Here is a 14,323-nt window from a genome sequence, read left to right on the forward strand (position 1 = left end):
CTGGATAAGTGTCTACAAAATAAATAACGCGATCAGCCCTTTGAACGGCCATTCAAACTTACCCCCCTATTCCCTATGGGTGGTGATCAAAAGTAGTACCCTATATCACGTTACATTGGGGACACAGATTCTACCATGATATCTGCTGATATGAAGGCCAGAGCAGGTATAGCAAAGGAAACCTTGAACAGAACAGCTAGATAGGAGGCAAGTTCACAATCACCTGGTCAACTATTAACATGGTCCGCCACTCACTACCTGGTTTATCATAGATGCATACCCACACACCTCTCTCTCATTGAGTCCACGTGGTCTCCTCTATCGTGGCTACGGTTGCATCACAAACAGATACAGTTTGTTTTGTCTGTGTGTGCATCCGTGACATGTGAGTGTGCACAGGTATGCAATGTAAGAATCTTCCTGACTGTACATGGCCGGGTGATTAGGGGTTTACATGTGTTTATGTCAGTGGTGGCTGGCGGGTCGGCGATAAAGGAGAATAGGGTCATTGTAATGACTGGGATGTAATAAATTAAATGGTGTAATAATTGTCTTGAGTATCTTTCCATCCATTCCAGTACCACCGTTACAATGAGCCTGTCCTCCTAAACCTACGCTCTCCAGCCTCCTCTATGACGGTGCCCCGTTGAAAGTCACTGAGCTCTTTAGTAAGGCCATTCTACTGCCAATGTTTGTCTATGGAGATTGCATGGATGTGTGCTCAATTTAATACACCTGTCAGCAACTGGTGTGGCTGAAATAGCCAAATCCACCAATTTGAAGGGGTGTCCACATACTTTTGTATATGTAGTGCAAGAGCAGAATGAAGACTGACCTACCTCACTGCTGACTCCTCCATGATCTCCCTCCTTTCTCTCTTGAACTCTCTCAGTAGATTCTCCGTCTAATGCCCCTATCTCGCAGTCTGGAAATGCAGTCTGCTCTGCCCTCTCTCTTTCCACTATTTTCTCTTCTCCCTCTCTCCTCTCTTTCTCTTATTACCCTCTCACTTACTCTACCCTCCCCTCTCACTTACTCTACCCTCCCCTCTCACTCTATCTCTCGCTTACTCCCCTCTCGCTATTTAACTCTCAATGTCCTCCACCTTCCCACTTTCTCTCCCTCTCTTTTCGCATCTCTCTCTCGCTCTCTCCACTCCCCTCCCTCCCCTCCCTCCCTCCCTCCCTCCCTCCCTCCCTCCCTCCCTCCCTCCCTCCCTCCCCCTCTCTTTCTCTCATGCTCTCTCCCTCTCTGCAGACAGTTGACTCAGAGCCAGGGTCCAGAGGCCGGTATGAGTGGAATTTAAACAGGGCAGAGAGCAGAAACAATCGTTCCTTTGCGGCTAATATCTTTTTTCTTTCTCCCTGAGCTGAACTCGTGCACACACATGGGTTATATTCCCTACACAGCTACGGCAAGGTGCACACACCCACAGACACAGAAACACACACATACACATGGATTACATTCCCAGAGGAGCAGACAGCTGTATTTAAGCACAACGCTCATTCCCATCTTTCTCTCCGTCTGCTCCCTCCAGCCGTTCGGCCCTGTCTGCTCCCTCACTCCCCTGCCTCCCCTCTGCCTGTCTTTTCCTTTCCAATCATTAACTCTTGTCAGAGGCAGTGACAGCGGCCAGCTTAACCCCCAACAGCCCCCCCCCCCCCCCACCTCTCACTCTATCTGTTGCGCCAAACACTCAACCCGACCCCAAGGCCACCCCTAATCAAGTAACCTTCACAGCCAAGGCAAGGTACACACACACAGACACACACACACACACATGCATATTATCCATGTGGGACTGCGCTGATGAGCTACTGAATGTTACATAATGGGAAAATACTCAACTCTGAAGGACTCTGAAGACTTTGTTGAATCTCAAATGCTTGGTCAAAAGCTAAAAGTAGAAGTGATAAAATCATATGACCCACACATTGAGGTTTGTGTATTTCAAAAGTCCTCGGAAGGTCCCAGACAGGGAGACAGACAGACCGACCGACAGACAGACAGACACACCCTTGATGCATTACAGATGCCCCTCTCTACTGTTTCACACTTCCCATCTATCTATCTTTCTATTCCTGTTCCACCTCCTTCCTTCTTTTCATCTATCGTTCCACTCCTTCTGTTCCAGCTCTGTCTTCCTTTCCAGCTGTGCTATGTCAGTCTCAACCCTCCTTCCCGCCTTCCCTTCGTCTTTGCATTAGGGAGGCCTTGGAGAATCAACAGCTTAACCACACCTGTCTCAGCAAGGCTTCTTGACTCTGATGCTACATGGCGTTCAAACTATAATGGTTTGTGCAACATAACTGGTTGGAAGGTAATGCACTCGACTGGAGCTCTACATTGCTTTGCGCTGTGAGTGACCAGTTTAATCACAGCTTAATTAAGTCATTGATTCCGGTTGGTTCTGATTGGTTCCGGCCCAGTAATACTAAGCTGTGGTAAGAAACATGAATGTGGTCACTCGCAGCACACAACAATGTAGCGCTCCAGTCTAGCGCATGACCTTCTATCTCAACAGCCTGGAGATACGGTCTCCTCTTGTCATTCCCGCTATACAAACTCTTCCTCAGCCCTGTCCACATAACTCACTGTGGTCTCTCTGATAGTCCAGGCCACACTAGTAGGATTGAAGTTGGCTTAGTATGGTTCTGTTTTTTTCTTAACACTGTTTTCTAAGAGCTCCTCACACACAAAGACTCAGCTGTACTAGTGGAGACGGTTTCTCATTGATACCGCCCATTTTCCAACCTTCGCTATCTCCCCGGCAGAATGTATAGTGTATAGCCTCTGTTGTGTTCTGCTTCATTCATAAGCCAGGGAGGGATGCTGCCAAATGAGAGCAGGCTACGATGTTATCTTCAACACGAGGTAGGGGAGGAGAGATTTACAAGGTTTGTTTATGTGAGGCATGGCAGAAAGCCAAAATAACACCAGGTTTACTGTGAGTGTCTATAATTCTGCCATATATGAGCAAAAGCGATGGCAGGCATCGCATTCCGTTGGTAGTACAGGATCTTTGCCTATTGGCTTCAAATATAACGCAAATATAACACGCATTTCTTTGGCAGACCCCCTCTTCTTAAAACATCCCTTAAGAAACACTCTTAAAGCATATTCAACAGTGAGACCCATATCAACAGTCCATCAGCAGATCATTAACACAACATGAACTTCTCAACCAGGGCTGCAAGTTGTCGAATCCATTTGTTGTCTTGCTTGCTGGGAGCGTTAGCTGTTGTCTATCTCCGGTCCAGGACGCTAAGTGCACATTCTCTGGACCAGAGCTAGCAAACACTATGTCGAGCAAGCCACTTTTATTCAACGTTCACTATTAGACATGCCTCCTAGCATTTGCTTGGTCAACTATACTGTACAGTAATGGTCCAAAAGCGACTGTGTATCACAATGGAACACAACTTCTGCGAATCCATCTCAAATACCATGGAGCTAAAACACACTTGATCCACGAGGAGTGGTAGGAACGTTGAAAAAGAGTATCAGGCCTATCTGAACCGGGTGAACGATGCAACAGTGCAGATGGACAGTCTCCGCTGACCTGATTAAAAATGACCCTACTGTTCATTGTCCCCATAGACATATGTACAGCATGCACACACACGTGCACGTGCACGGACACACACACCCACCCACCCACACGTACACACCGATGTTGCAACAGTGACTCCCATCAATAGCCAGACTGTAGACTTGGAACACTTCACTGTCATTCTAAACATATTACTTTATTTGGATTCACAATGACACAACGGGCCTTATTTGTCAGCCTTTTACCACACAAGAACCGAATCTCCATATGGATGCTTGGCCTCGTGAACCTTCACCGGTCAGTGACCCGACTTCAAATCAACTTAAGTAAGAATGTTTCGCGAGCTGTTTTGATACACACGCACACATACACGCACGAAAACACGCACGCATACACACACAAACAAACACACGCACACATACACACACAAACAAACACACGCACACATACATGCACAAACACACATACCTAAACCTTGATTTATGACAGTCTGACCACACCACAGCCTGAGGTCTCTCTCTCTTTCTATTCTTCCTTCCTCTCTCCCTCCCTCTCCTTTGGGATTCAACGGCGCCCAGAGAGCCACAAATCTCCTCCTTTTCTCTTTCTTTCCTTTTTCCGTCCTCTCCCCCCTTCTCCCCTTCTCCTTGGCCAATTATGACATTCCAGGGCCCCGTCCTTTTGTTTTCTCTGCCGACCATTAGGTGTTAATTTAGTGCTAATCTGTAGAGCAACACAACCGCAAGGCAAACGTGTGTCCCCTCACTGTGTGGGTTTCAGACAGTCACGGGGTGTCCGTAATTACACACACACACAAATGCACACACACATACACCCGCTGCGTTCTCTCATTAAGCCTTGAGGGGGCTCAAGGCTTTTTACAGTGTAAAATGAAGGTTCTGATACAGGTGTAATATATTAAGCACGGTCTATCTCACCTTGGCTTGTGATAACTACCTGACTGCAGGACATGCTGAAGGCCTATATTATGTTTAAAGGAAGAAGTACGGGTGGAGGTGGAGGGAGGAGAAGGCGAGGGAGGGAGGGAGGGAGGGAGGGGTCATCCCCTCCTGCTGAGTGTGGAACAGGTAGAGACAGGTTTCTGGAACTACAGGAATGTGTGGTCATCTCAACTTCATACAGCTGGAGACGGCGGTCCCTCTGAACACACACACACAGACGGAAAAACACACACACACAGACGGAAACACACACACACACAGACGGAAACACAGACGGAAACACACACACACACGGAAACACACACACGCACACAGATGCATATCACTGCTGTAAGAGAGTAGTTCGGGTAAGGTGTGCATAATGCTGCAACACCATGTGACTCCTCCTGCGTGTGTGTGTGTGTGAGTTATTTTCTCTCCTCTGAGAGGTCGACACGTACACCCAGTCGCCACAACATTGACCATGTCGCTGAGACATCGTAACCCAGTCAGAAGCTGACGTTGAATTTGGTTGTCATCACCCACTTATTCCACAGCCACAGACCGTCATGTTGTAACAAAAGACCTGTCCTCTCCAGTCTTGTGCCTCATCCTCCTGGTGTTCAACATCTAAAACACACACGCACACACACACCACACACACACACACAAACTACCCCCTCTCCTCTAAACCCCCCCCCCCCTCTTATTATCTGTTTCAACTCTCTATTATCCTTCACTCCACCTTCCCTTTATCCCCCTCCTCTTTCCTCTATTCTTCTCCCCCTCTCATCCTCCTCTCATCCTCCTCTCCATCCCTGTCTCCCTAGAGACAGACAGACTGGGACTGGCCATAACAGGTTGCTGCTGGCCTAATGTGTGACTCACCACACAGCAATGAACTGTGAGCTCTGTCTGTCTATTCAATCATCCCTCTTTTCCTCTCTTTCTTCTTCTCTTTGTGGACCTGCAGGCGTTGACACTTTAGCGTTAGACTCATAATTACACTAATAGGTGTGAGATAGAGGGGGGGTGCGATGACACACACACACACACACACACGCACAAACTCACACACACACAAGCACACTGTACTCTAGGCTCTAATTAGTGCAGGGTGGGGCAGGTTCTGCGTGGTAATCGGTAATCATAACTCGGTTTAGGTCTGAGGACGTTCTTAGTGTGTGGTTCTCAGAGGGCAGTTAAGACAACCAGCAGTGCTCTTATATAGCCTAGCTGATGTTTTTAGTACTGTAATTGAAATGAAATCCTCCCACAGTCTGCAGCTCTTTGGTTTCGTTCTTTCCCACACCATAACCACTTAACCGTAGCCACTTCCGCCTACCCACTCCTCCTAAAGCCTGTTTCATTTTCATGTGACCCAACAAATAAACAAAACAGTTCTTTAGTAACAACCCACATGTGACCAGCAGGGACCACTAGTGGGTCCTGAATTCAGTTTGGGAAGCACTGTTTTAAAAGGTTCTATGGGGGAGGTGTGGGAAGGCTAGTTCTGACCTGGGATGCATCCCAAATGGCAACAGACTCCGTCCTTTCTACCACTCTAAATTTCTCTAGGAAACTATTTTCCACCTTCTCCTCCCTCCTTAATCTTCCACCTCGTCCCTCTCCCTCCTCCCTCTCTGCCGACGACTTTGTCAACCACTTTTGAAAAAAAGGTTGACGACATCCGCTACTCATTCACTCAGCGTATTGAGTCCACTGGTCTCACTCACATGGAACTACCATACGACCTTGACCTCTTTCTCCCCTCTCTCTCCAGATGACATCCTGTGACTAGTGAGGTCTGGCCGCCTGACAACCTGCCTGCTCGACCCCATCCGCTCCTCCCTTCCCCAGAACATCTCTGGAGAACTTCTCCCATTCCTCACTTCCCTCAACTCATCCCTGACCACTGGCTGCGTCCCCTCTGACTTCAAAAAGGCCCAAATTGCTCTCCTCCTCAAGAAACTAACACCGGACTCAACTGATGGCAAAAACTATAGACCTGTATCCCTTCTTTATTTTCTTTCTAAAACACTGTATCTGCTGTATCTGATCAACTTTCTCGTTATCCCTCTAGGAACAATCTTCTTGACCCAAACCAGTCAGGCTTCAAGACGGGTCACTCGTCCGACTCTGCTCTTCTCTGTGTCACAGAAGCTCTCCGCACTGCCAAAGCTGACTCTCTCCTCTGTTTTCATCCTCCTAGATCTATCTGCTGCCTTTGACACCGTGAACCATCAGATCCAGCTCTTCACCTTCTCAGAGCTGGGCATCTTAGGCTCTGAACACTCTTGGATTGCATCCTACCTGGCAGGCCGCTCCTACCAGGTGACGTGGAGAGAATCTGTGTCTGCACCACATGCTCTGACTGCTGGCGTCCCACAGGGCTCAGTTCTAGGCCCTCTCCTCTTCTCTCTATACACCAAGTCACTCCTCTCAATCATATCCATGGTCTCTCCTATCATTGCTATGCGGATGACAGTCAACTACTTTTCTCCTTCCCCCCTTCTGACACCCAGGTGGCTACATGCATCCCTGCGTGCCTGGTAGATATCTCAATGTGGCTGTCAGCCCACCACCTCAAGCTCAACCTCGACAAGACGGAATTGAAAGACCTCTCCATCACGGTTGACAACTCCACAGTGTCATCCTCCCAGAGTGCAAAGAACCTTGGCATGACCCTGTCATTCTCTCTTGCAGTTTGATGCTCTACAACATCCGTAGAGTACGACCCTACCACACACAGGAAGTGGTGGAGGTCCTAATCCTCTCCCGTCTGGACTACTGCAACTCGCTGTTGGCAGGACTCCTCGCATGTACCATCAAACCCCTGCAACGTATCCAGAACACTGCAGCCCACCTGGTTTTTCACCTTCCCAAGTTCTGTCATGTCACCCCGCTCCTCCGCACACTCCACTGGCTTCCAGTTGAAGTGCGCATCCACTACAAGACCATGGTGCTTACATACGGAACAGCAAGACCACTCTGTTCTACCACCTCAGGTGTCTTAGCCCTCCCACCACTACGGGAGGGCAGCTCCCGCTCAGCCCAGTCCATGTTCTTCTCTGTCCTGGCACCCCAATAGTGGAACCAGCTTCCCCCTGAAGCTAGGACAGCAGAGTCCCTGCCCATCTTCCGAAAGCATCTGAAACCCTACCTCTTCAAACAGTATCTTAAATAATACTCCTCTTCACATCAAACCCCACACCCCCCAAAAAATGGTAAATACAGTACAAGTCAAAAGTTTGGACACACCTGCTCATTCAAGGGTTTTTCTTTATTTTTACTATTTTCTACATTGTATGATAATAGTGAAGACACCAAAACTATGAAAAAACACATATGGAATCACGTAGTCACCAAAAAAGTGTTAAACAAATCAAAAAATATATTTTATATTTGAGATTCTTCAAAGTAGGCACCCTTTGTCTTGATGACAGCTTTGAACACTCTTTGCATTATCTCAATCAGTATCACTTGGAATGCTTTTCAAAAAGTCTTGAATGAGTTCCCATATACAGTATGCTGAGCACTTGTTGGCTGCTTTTCTTTCACTCTGTGGTCCAACTCATCCCAAACCATCTCAATTGGGTTGAGGTCGGGTTATTGTGGAGGCCAGGTCATCTGATACAGCACCCCATCACTATCCTTCTTGGTCAAATAGCCCTTACACAGCCGGGAGGTGTATTGGGTCCTTGTACTGTTGAAAAACAAATGATAGTCCCACTAAGCTCAAACCAGATGGGGTAGCATATTGCTGCAGAATGCTGTAGTAGCCATGCTGGTTAAGTGCACCTTGAATTATAAATAAATCACTAACAGTGTCAACAGCAAAGCACCCCCACACCATTATACATCCTCCTTCATGCTTCACGGTGGGAAGCACACATGCGGAGATCATCCGTTCACCTACTCTGCATCTCACAAAGACACGGCGGTTGGAACCAAAAATCTCAAATTTGGACTCATCAGACCAAAGGACAGATTTCCACCAGTCTAATATCGTGTTTCTTGGCTAAAGCAAGTGTCCTATTATTATTGATGTCCTTTAGTAGTGGTTCTTTGCAGCAATTTGACCATGAAGGCCTGATTCACACAGTCTCCTCTGAACAGTTGATGCTGAGATGTGTCTGTTACTTGAACTCTGTGAAGCATTTATTTGGACTGCAATTTCTGAGGCTGGTAACTCCCATGAACTTATCCTCTGCAGCAGAGGTAACTCTGGGTCTTCCTTTCCTGTGATGGTTCTTATGAGAGCCAGTTTCATCATAACGCTTGAGGGTCTTTGCGACTGCACTTCAAAGTTTGTGACATTTTACAGATTGACTGACTTTCATATCTTAAAGTAATGATGGACTGTCGTTTCTCTTTGCTTATTTGAGCTGTTATTGGCATAAGATGGACTTGGTATTTTACCAAATAGGGCTATCTTCTGTATACCACCCCTACCTTATCACAACACAAATGATTGGCTCCAACGCATTAAGAAGGAAAGAAATTCCACAAATTCACTTTTAACGAGGCACACCTGTTAATTAAAGTACATTCCAGAGGACTACCTCATGAAGCTGGTTGAGAGAATGCCAAGAGTGTGCAAAGCTGCCATCAAGTCAAAGGGTGGCTACTAGAATCTCAAATATAAAACACTTTACATTCTTTCTATGTACTTTATACGCCTGTGATATGTGTTTGTCCCACCTCGCTGTCTTAAGATGAATGTAAGTCATTTTGGATAAGAGCATCTGCTAAATGACTAAATGTAAATATAAAACATACCCTATTCGCTACTTTTTACCAGGGCCCATTCTCTCTACCGCACTGCTTTCTTTGTTTGGTTCGACCACTCAATCACTATGGGCTGAACCACCAGGGCTTTGGATGAAAACACGGGCAGCACATGATGCCAAGAGCTCTTTTTATGGTGATAAACCAGCCAGGTCACCCGTGACACACGTCAGAATTCGACGTCCATCCATGTCTGAGGATATCGGGAGATGAGGTGGGAACCGGCCACTAGGGGCAACAGTGTTACCTTCAAGTAGGTTTATTTTTGGCGTTGTAAACGGGGACTTTGGACAGGAGTCAGCATCTGCCTCTGATTCCAAAGGTCGCAGATTCTAATCCAGCGATAGAAAGTTGTTTTAGTTCAGTTATGGCAAACATTTCCCATTACCTTAACCATTTGGAGTTAATGACTAACCTTAACCATTTGGAGTTAATGACTAACCTTCAAATTCGGAGTTAATGCCTAAACTTAACCTTAAATGCTTCTAAATTTGACGTTTGCAACAACTTTGAGAAACATGGATGAACGTCTAATTCTGATGTGAGACTGTGAGATCTGGTTGGATAAACACAGCAATAAGTAAAGTGGTTCTATCTAAAGAAAAACAGGTTCTGTCCCCTGTGGGGGGTTGTTGCCTGTTCCCCTCTCAAAATAATCTGGAAATCTGCCTGAGCAGCAGAAGATTCTTCCTGAAAATCACGGTATAAATTGGTCTTTCAGGAGCTGGCAGTGGAACAGGAAATGGTGCCCTCATGGCGGGCATTCTCTCTCTCTCTCTCTCTCTCTCTCTCTCTCTCTCTCTCGCTCGCACGCACGCACGCACGCACGCACGCACGCACGCACGCACGCACGCACGCACGCACGCACGCACGCACGCACGCACGCACGCACGCACGCACACACACACACACACACACACACACACACACACACACACACACACACACAACACACACACACACACACACACACACACACACAGAAATGCACACATGCCCATAAAAACATACACACATACACACCGAGAGAAGGCCTCTATTCATTGGGTACAAGAGCAGTATTCTTCTCCACTCTGTCATCCATCACCTACCAGGTCCTAGGTCTTTGTCTGTCTGTCCTAACCTGGACAGTGGTGGCAAACTCAGACCACCAGGCTATGCTGATGCCTGGGCAATCTTTACGCAGCGCTAAGATCCGACAGCAGCCTAACCATGGAGCTCTGCCAGGCCTGCGCCAGACGTCCACCAAATCACTTCTCACTCTATGACCATGCTAGAACGGATGGCAGTATGGCACTTTCTACCTACAAATGGGATTTGAATCATCATCATCAGTCCATACAAACCAGCCACTAACCCAACCATAAAGGGAAACAAAAATCTCTGGATATTGCGTAACAGTTCAGACAACATTTCCACTTTCAGAAGTTTAAATGTAGCCATAAAAAAAATGACCAGTTTGGACCAGTAGAACAACCACTGCAATTACAGTACACTCTAGCTATGACACTGATAACGCTCCCAACAGGCCAGTGCCAGACCAGTGATCTGCTGCCTGTGGTTAGTTTGTGGTCCTCTGTTCTCTGCGTGGTGGTTAAGGCTATGAGGTATAATTAGACAGTGGCACTGCCAGGGCTGATCTGAGGCTTGTCATTAGTGACACCCCACCTCTCTCTCTCTCTCTCTCTCTCTCTCTCTCTCTCTCTCTCTCTCTCTCTCTCTCTCTCTCTCTCCTAAGGATAATGGTGGCTCATGGCTAGCTGCCATGGCTAGCTGCCATAGTAAGCACCTTGGCATTTCCTCTAAGCCTATATATACCTGAGCAATTAGCATGCTAAACCTTACGCCAAGATAGAGGCAGAGGAAGTCCTTGAGGGAGGGAGGGAGGGAGGAGGAGAGAGAAAGAGAGAGAGCGATACATTAACGTTTTCTGAGAACAGCCAAGCACATGTTTGCCCTATATAATGATGATTGCTGACAGGGAGGCTGAGGGCCTTTATTGGTGCACGTGGTAATTACAAACTAGCAACCAAATGCTAATTTGAGGGGATAGCATTTGGATGTGCAATTAGCCGCCTCGCTAGCATCCAAACGAAAGAGGACAGCATGTGGGCTGTGGGTTAGCCACGGACGCTAATAAAAATTAACATCATCATCAAGGAGGGCTTGCGCGACGGAGTTGTTGTGCTACTGCTACAGTGAGAGCCAGATTGGAATGAATATAAGCACACACACACACACACACACACACACACACACACACACACACACACACACACACACACACACACACACACACACACACACACACACACACACACACACACACACACACACACACACACATATATACACACACACACATATACACACATATACACACACACATACTGTATATACACACACATATACACACATGTACACACACACCTATATACACACACATACTGTATATACACACACATATACACACACACATACACACATGTACACATACACATGTACACACACACACACACACACACACACACACACACACACACACACACACACACACACACACACACACATATATATACACACACACACACATATATATACACACACACACACACACACACACACAAAACACACACACACACACTCTCACACACACACAGACCTTCTAAACCAAAACCACATGCTGAACTCAAGGCTTGATTGCAGTAAAAAAGCTAGGCTAAAAACGGCCTAGCAAGCAACCCAGCCACCTGGTAATGTGAGAGGAGAGAGCAGACCATGGTTGTTTAAAGCCTGATGGTTATAGGTCCCGAGTCAGGGTGAACACCACAGTAAAATCTGTGTCCCAAATGGCTTCCTATTCCCTACATAATGGCATACCTTTGGCCAGAGTCCATAGTGCTATTTGGGACGTAGCCAGCAGCAGACAAATGAGAGGGAAACCTGGTACTATACTCTACACCTGCACACTGGCTGGGCCCTATTCAATAGTAATTACTAACCAAGCCTCCAGCATAGGACTAAAATCATACGCACACAGTGCGTTGGCTAACAATCTATTAGTGGATATTGATATGGGTGTATACGCTTTCTGCAACCAAAGTTCTTTCTGTTTGGTTTAGTGAATGAATGCAATATCATGTATACAATATTTGTTCATGCAGGAAATTAATAATGAGGTTCTTGAATTCTCCAGGAAACTGGTGAAAAGTTGTTTTTAACCTAAAACTGTGTATTCTTGTATGTGCTGTGTATTGTTATGTATGTGCTGTGTATTGTTATGTATGTGCTGTGTATTGTTATGTATGTGCGTAGTATGTCCACTATGTATGTCCTATGAAGCATAATGTATCCTGTATTTAGTCAATGGATGTTTAGGCAGGGTTGTTGATCCCCTGGCAGACAGACCTGCCTCCATACATCAATAAGATGACTAGTGCCTACCTCACTGTCTAGACAACTGACATCTGCAATCACACCTACTGTTACACCCCCAACTCACATTCATATACACACACATACACATCAACCCCCACTTACACTCGCACACATGCAACACACATGCATAACATCTGAATGTGTACACACACGCATTCACTCATACACATAACTTCACTATTCACACCCTACCGGCATGGTTTAATTCCTCCCTTCACATCAGCAGCACTCTGACTAAACATGGTACACAGAACACACTTCACACACACACACACACACACACACACGCACGCACGCACACACACACACACACACACACACACACACACACACACACACACACACACACACACACAGAAAACACAGAATAGAGATCAGAGAGCACGACTACATCAGCCAATAGGGAAACAACGGAACAGAGAATCCCAGAGAGAGCAAAAGCGGAATCAGAAACCTTCTCTTTTCTTCCTGCCCTTCTATCCGACTGAGAGGAAAAGAATAATGTATGTGTGGAGCTCTACATACCTTGGAGAGTTTCTTTCTTTCTTCTCTGTCTGTATCCCTCCTTCTCTTTGTGTTCTCCTCAGTGAGTCTGAAGTCTTCCTCTTAGTAATCTCCTACAGCGTGGAGAGGCTTGGCTGCAAGTGGGCGGAGGAGAGAGAGAGAGAGAGAGAGAGAGAGAGAGAGAGAGAGAGAGAGAGAGAGAGAGAGAGAGGGAAGGAAGGAGGGAGGGAGGGAGAGAGTCAGTCAGTCGGCACAAAAGCGGGAGAATGGAAAGCTGCAGGGCAGAGGAGAAACATGAAACCACCAGTGGTCCTGAAACAATCATCTCTCCCTCCCTCTCTTTTCCCGTTCCCTCCCTTTTACCCCTCCCGCTCGCTCACTCTCTCCCCTCTCCCGCTTTCCCCCGCGTTCTACACTTCCTTTTCCCCCTTTCTCTTCCCTCCAACTCTTTATCCGATCATTTATTGTAACTCATGTTTGCCTCTCCCTTACCATTCTCTCTGCCCTTCTTCTCTCCCTCTCTTCTTCTCTCTTCTTCTCTCCCTCTCTTCTTTTTTCCCTCTCTTCTCTTTATTCTCTCCCCCTCTTCTCTCTATTATTCTCTCCCCCTCTTCTCTCCCCTCATTCTCCTTTCCTATCCTTCACATCCCCATCTCTCCTACCTGTCTCTCTTTATCATTGTCTTTTCCTTTCATCTTCATTACGCCTACCGATCACCCCCCCTCCTTCTCTCCATCTGGCTCTTTCCCTGTCTTTCCCTCTTTTGAAAGCGAACCCCTCCCTTGGTCTGAGGGCGTGGAAAGAGAAAAGGTTCTTCTTCCCACAGTTTTACGAAGAACAATTCATATACTTTAATAGAGCGTGTGTGTGTGTGTGTGTGTGTGTGTGTGTGTGTGTGTGTGTGTGTGTGTGTGTGTGTGTGTGTGTGTGTGTTGTAGTCGGGACTGTAAAACCTGAGGTGTTACAATTTTTTACAATCACTTTGGCACTAATTTCAGAACCTTGTGGTCATTTTTCAAAACTCTAGACACAAAACTCAAAACGGTCATCACTTGTAACACAGGCTGTCCAATGTTCAAAACATTGCATTGTG

At 46.7% G+C, this 14,323-nt stretch overlaps 1 protein-coding gene across 3 annotated transcripts in view; it reads right to left on the bottom strand.

Annotated features, from left to right (window-relative positions):
• The window catches only part of LOC115142937 (pleckstrin homology domain-containing family A member 6-like), a 180,060-nt gene that overhangs the window by 121,072 nt on the left and 44,665 nt on the right, over positions 1-14,323 (bottom strand). Inside the window, exon 2 of one of the 3 annotated variants that reach the window (XM_029682819.2) lies at positions 13,252-13,364. The gene's annotated coding sequence lies outside the window, so the exon portion shown is untranslated. Of the gene's footprint in view, positions 1-835; positions 988-13,251; positions 13,365-14,323 lie in introns of those variants that run through there. The other 2 variants (XM_029682818.2, XM_065001727.1) reach the window with 2 other exon arrangements.

Source organism: Oncorhynchus nerka, linkage group LG15, assembly GCF_034236695.1.
Source record: "Oncorhynchus nerka isolate Pitt River linkage group LG15, Oner_Uvic_2.0, whole genome shotgun sequence".
Taxonomy (NCBI): domain Eukaryota; kingdom Metazoa; phylum Chordata; class Actinopteri; order Salmoniformes; family Salmonidae; genus Oncorhynchus; species Oncorhynchus nerka.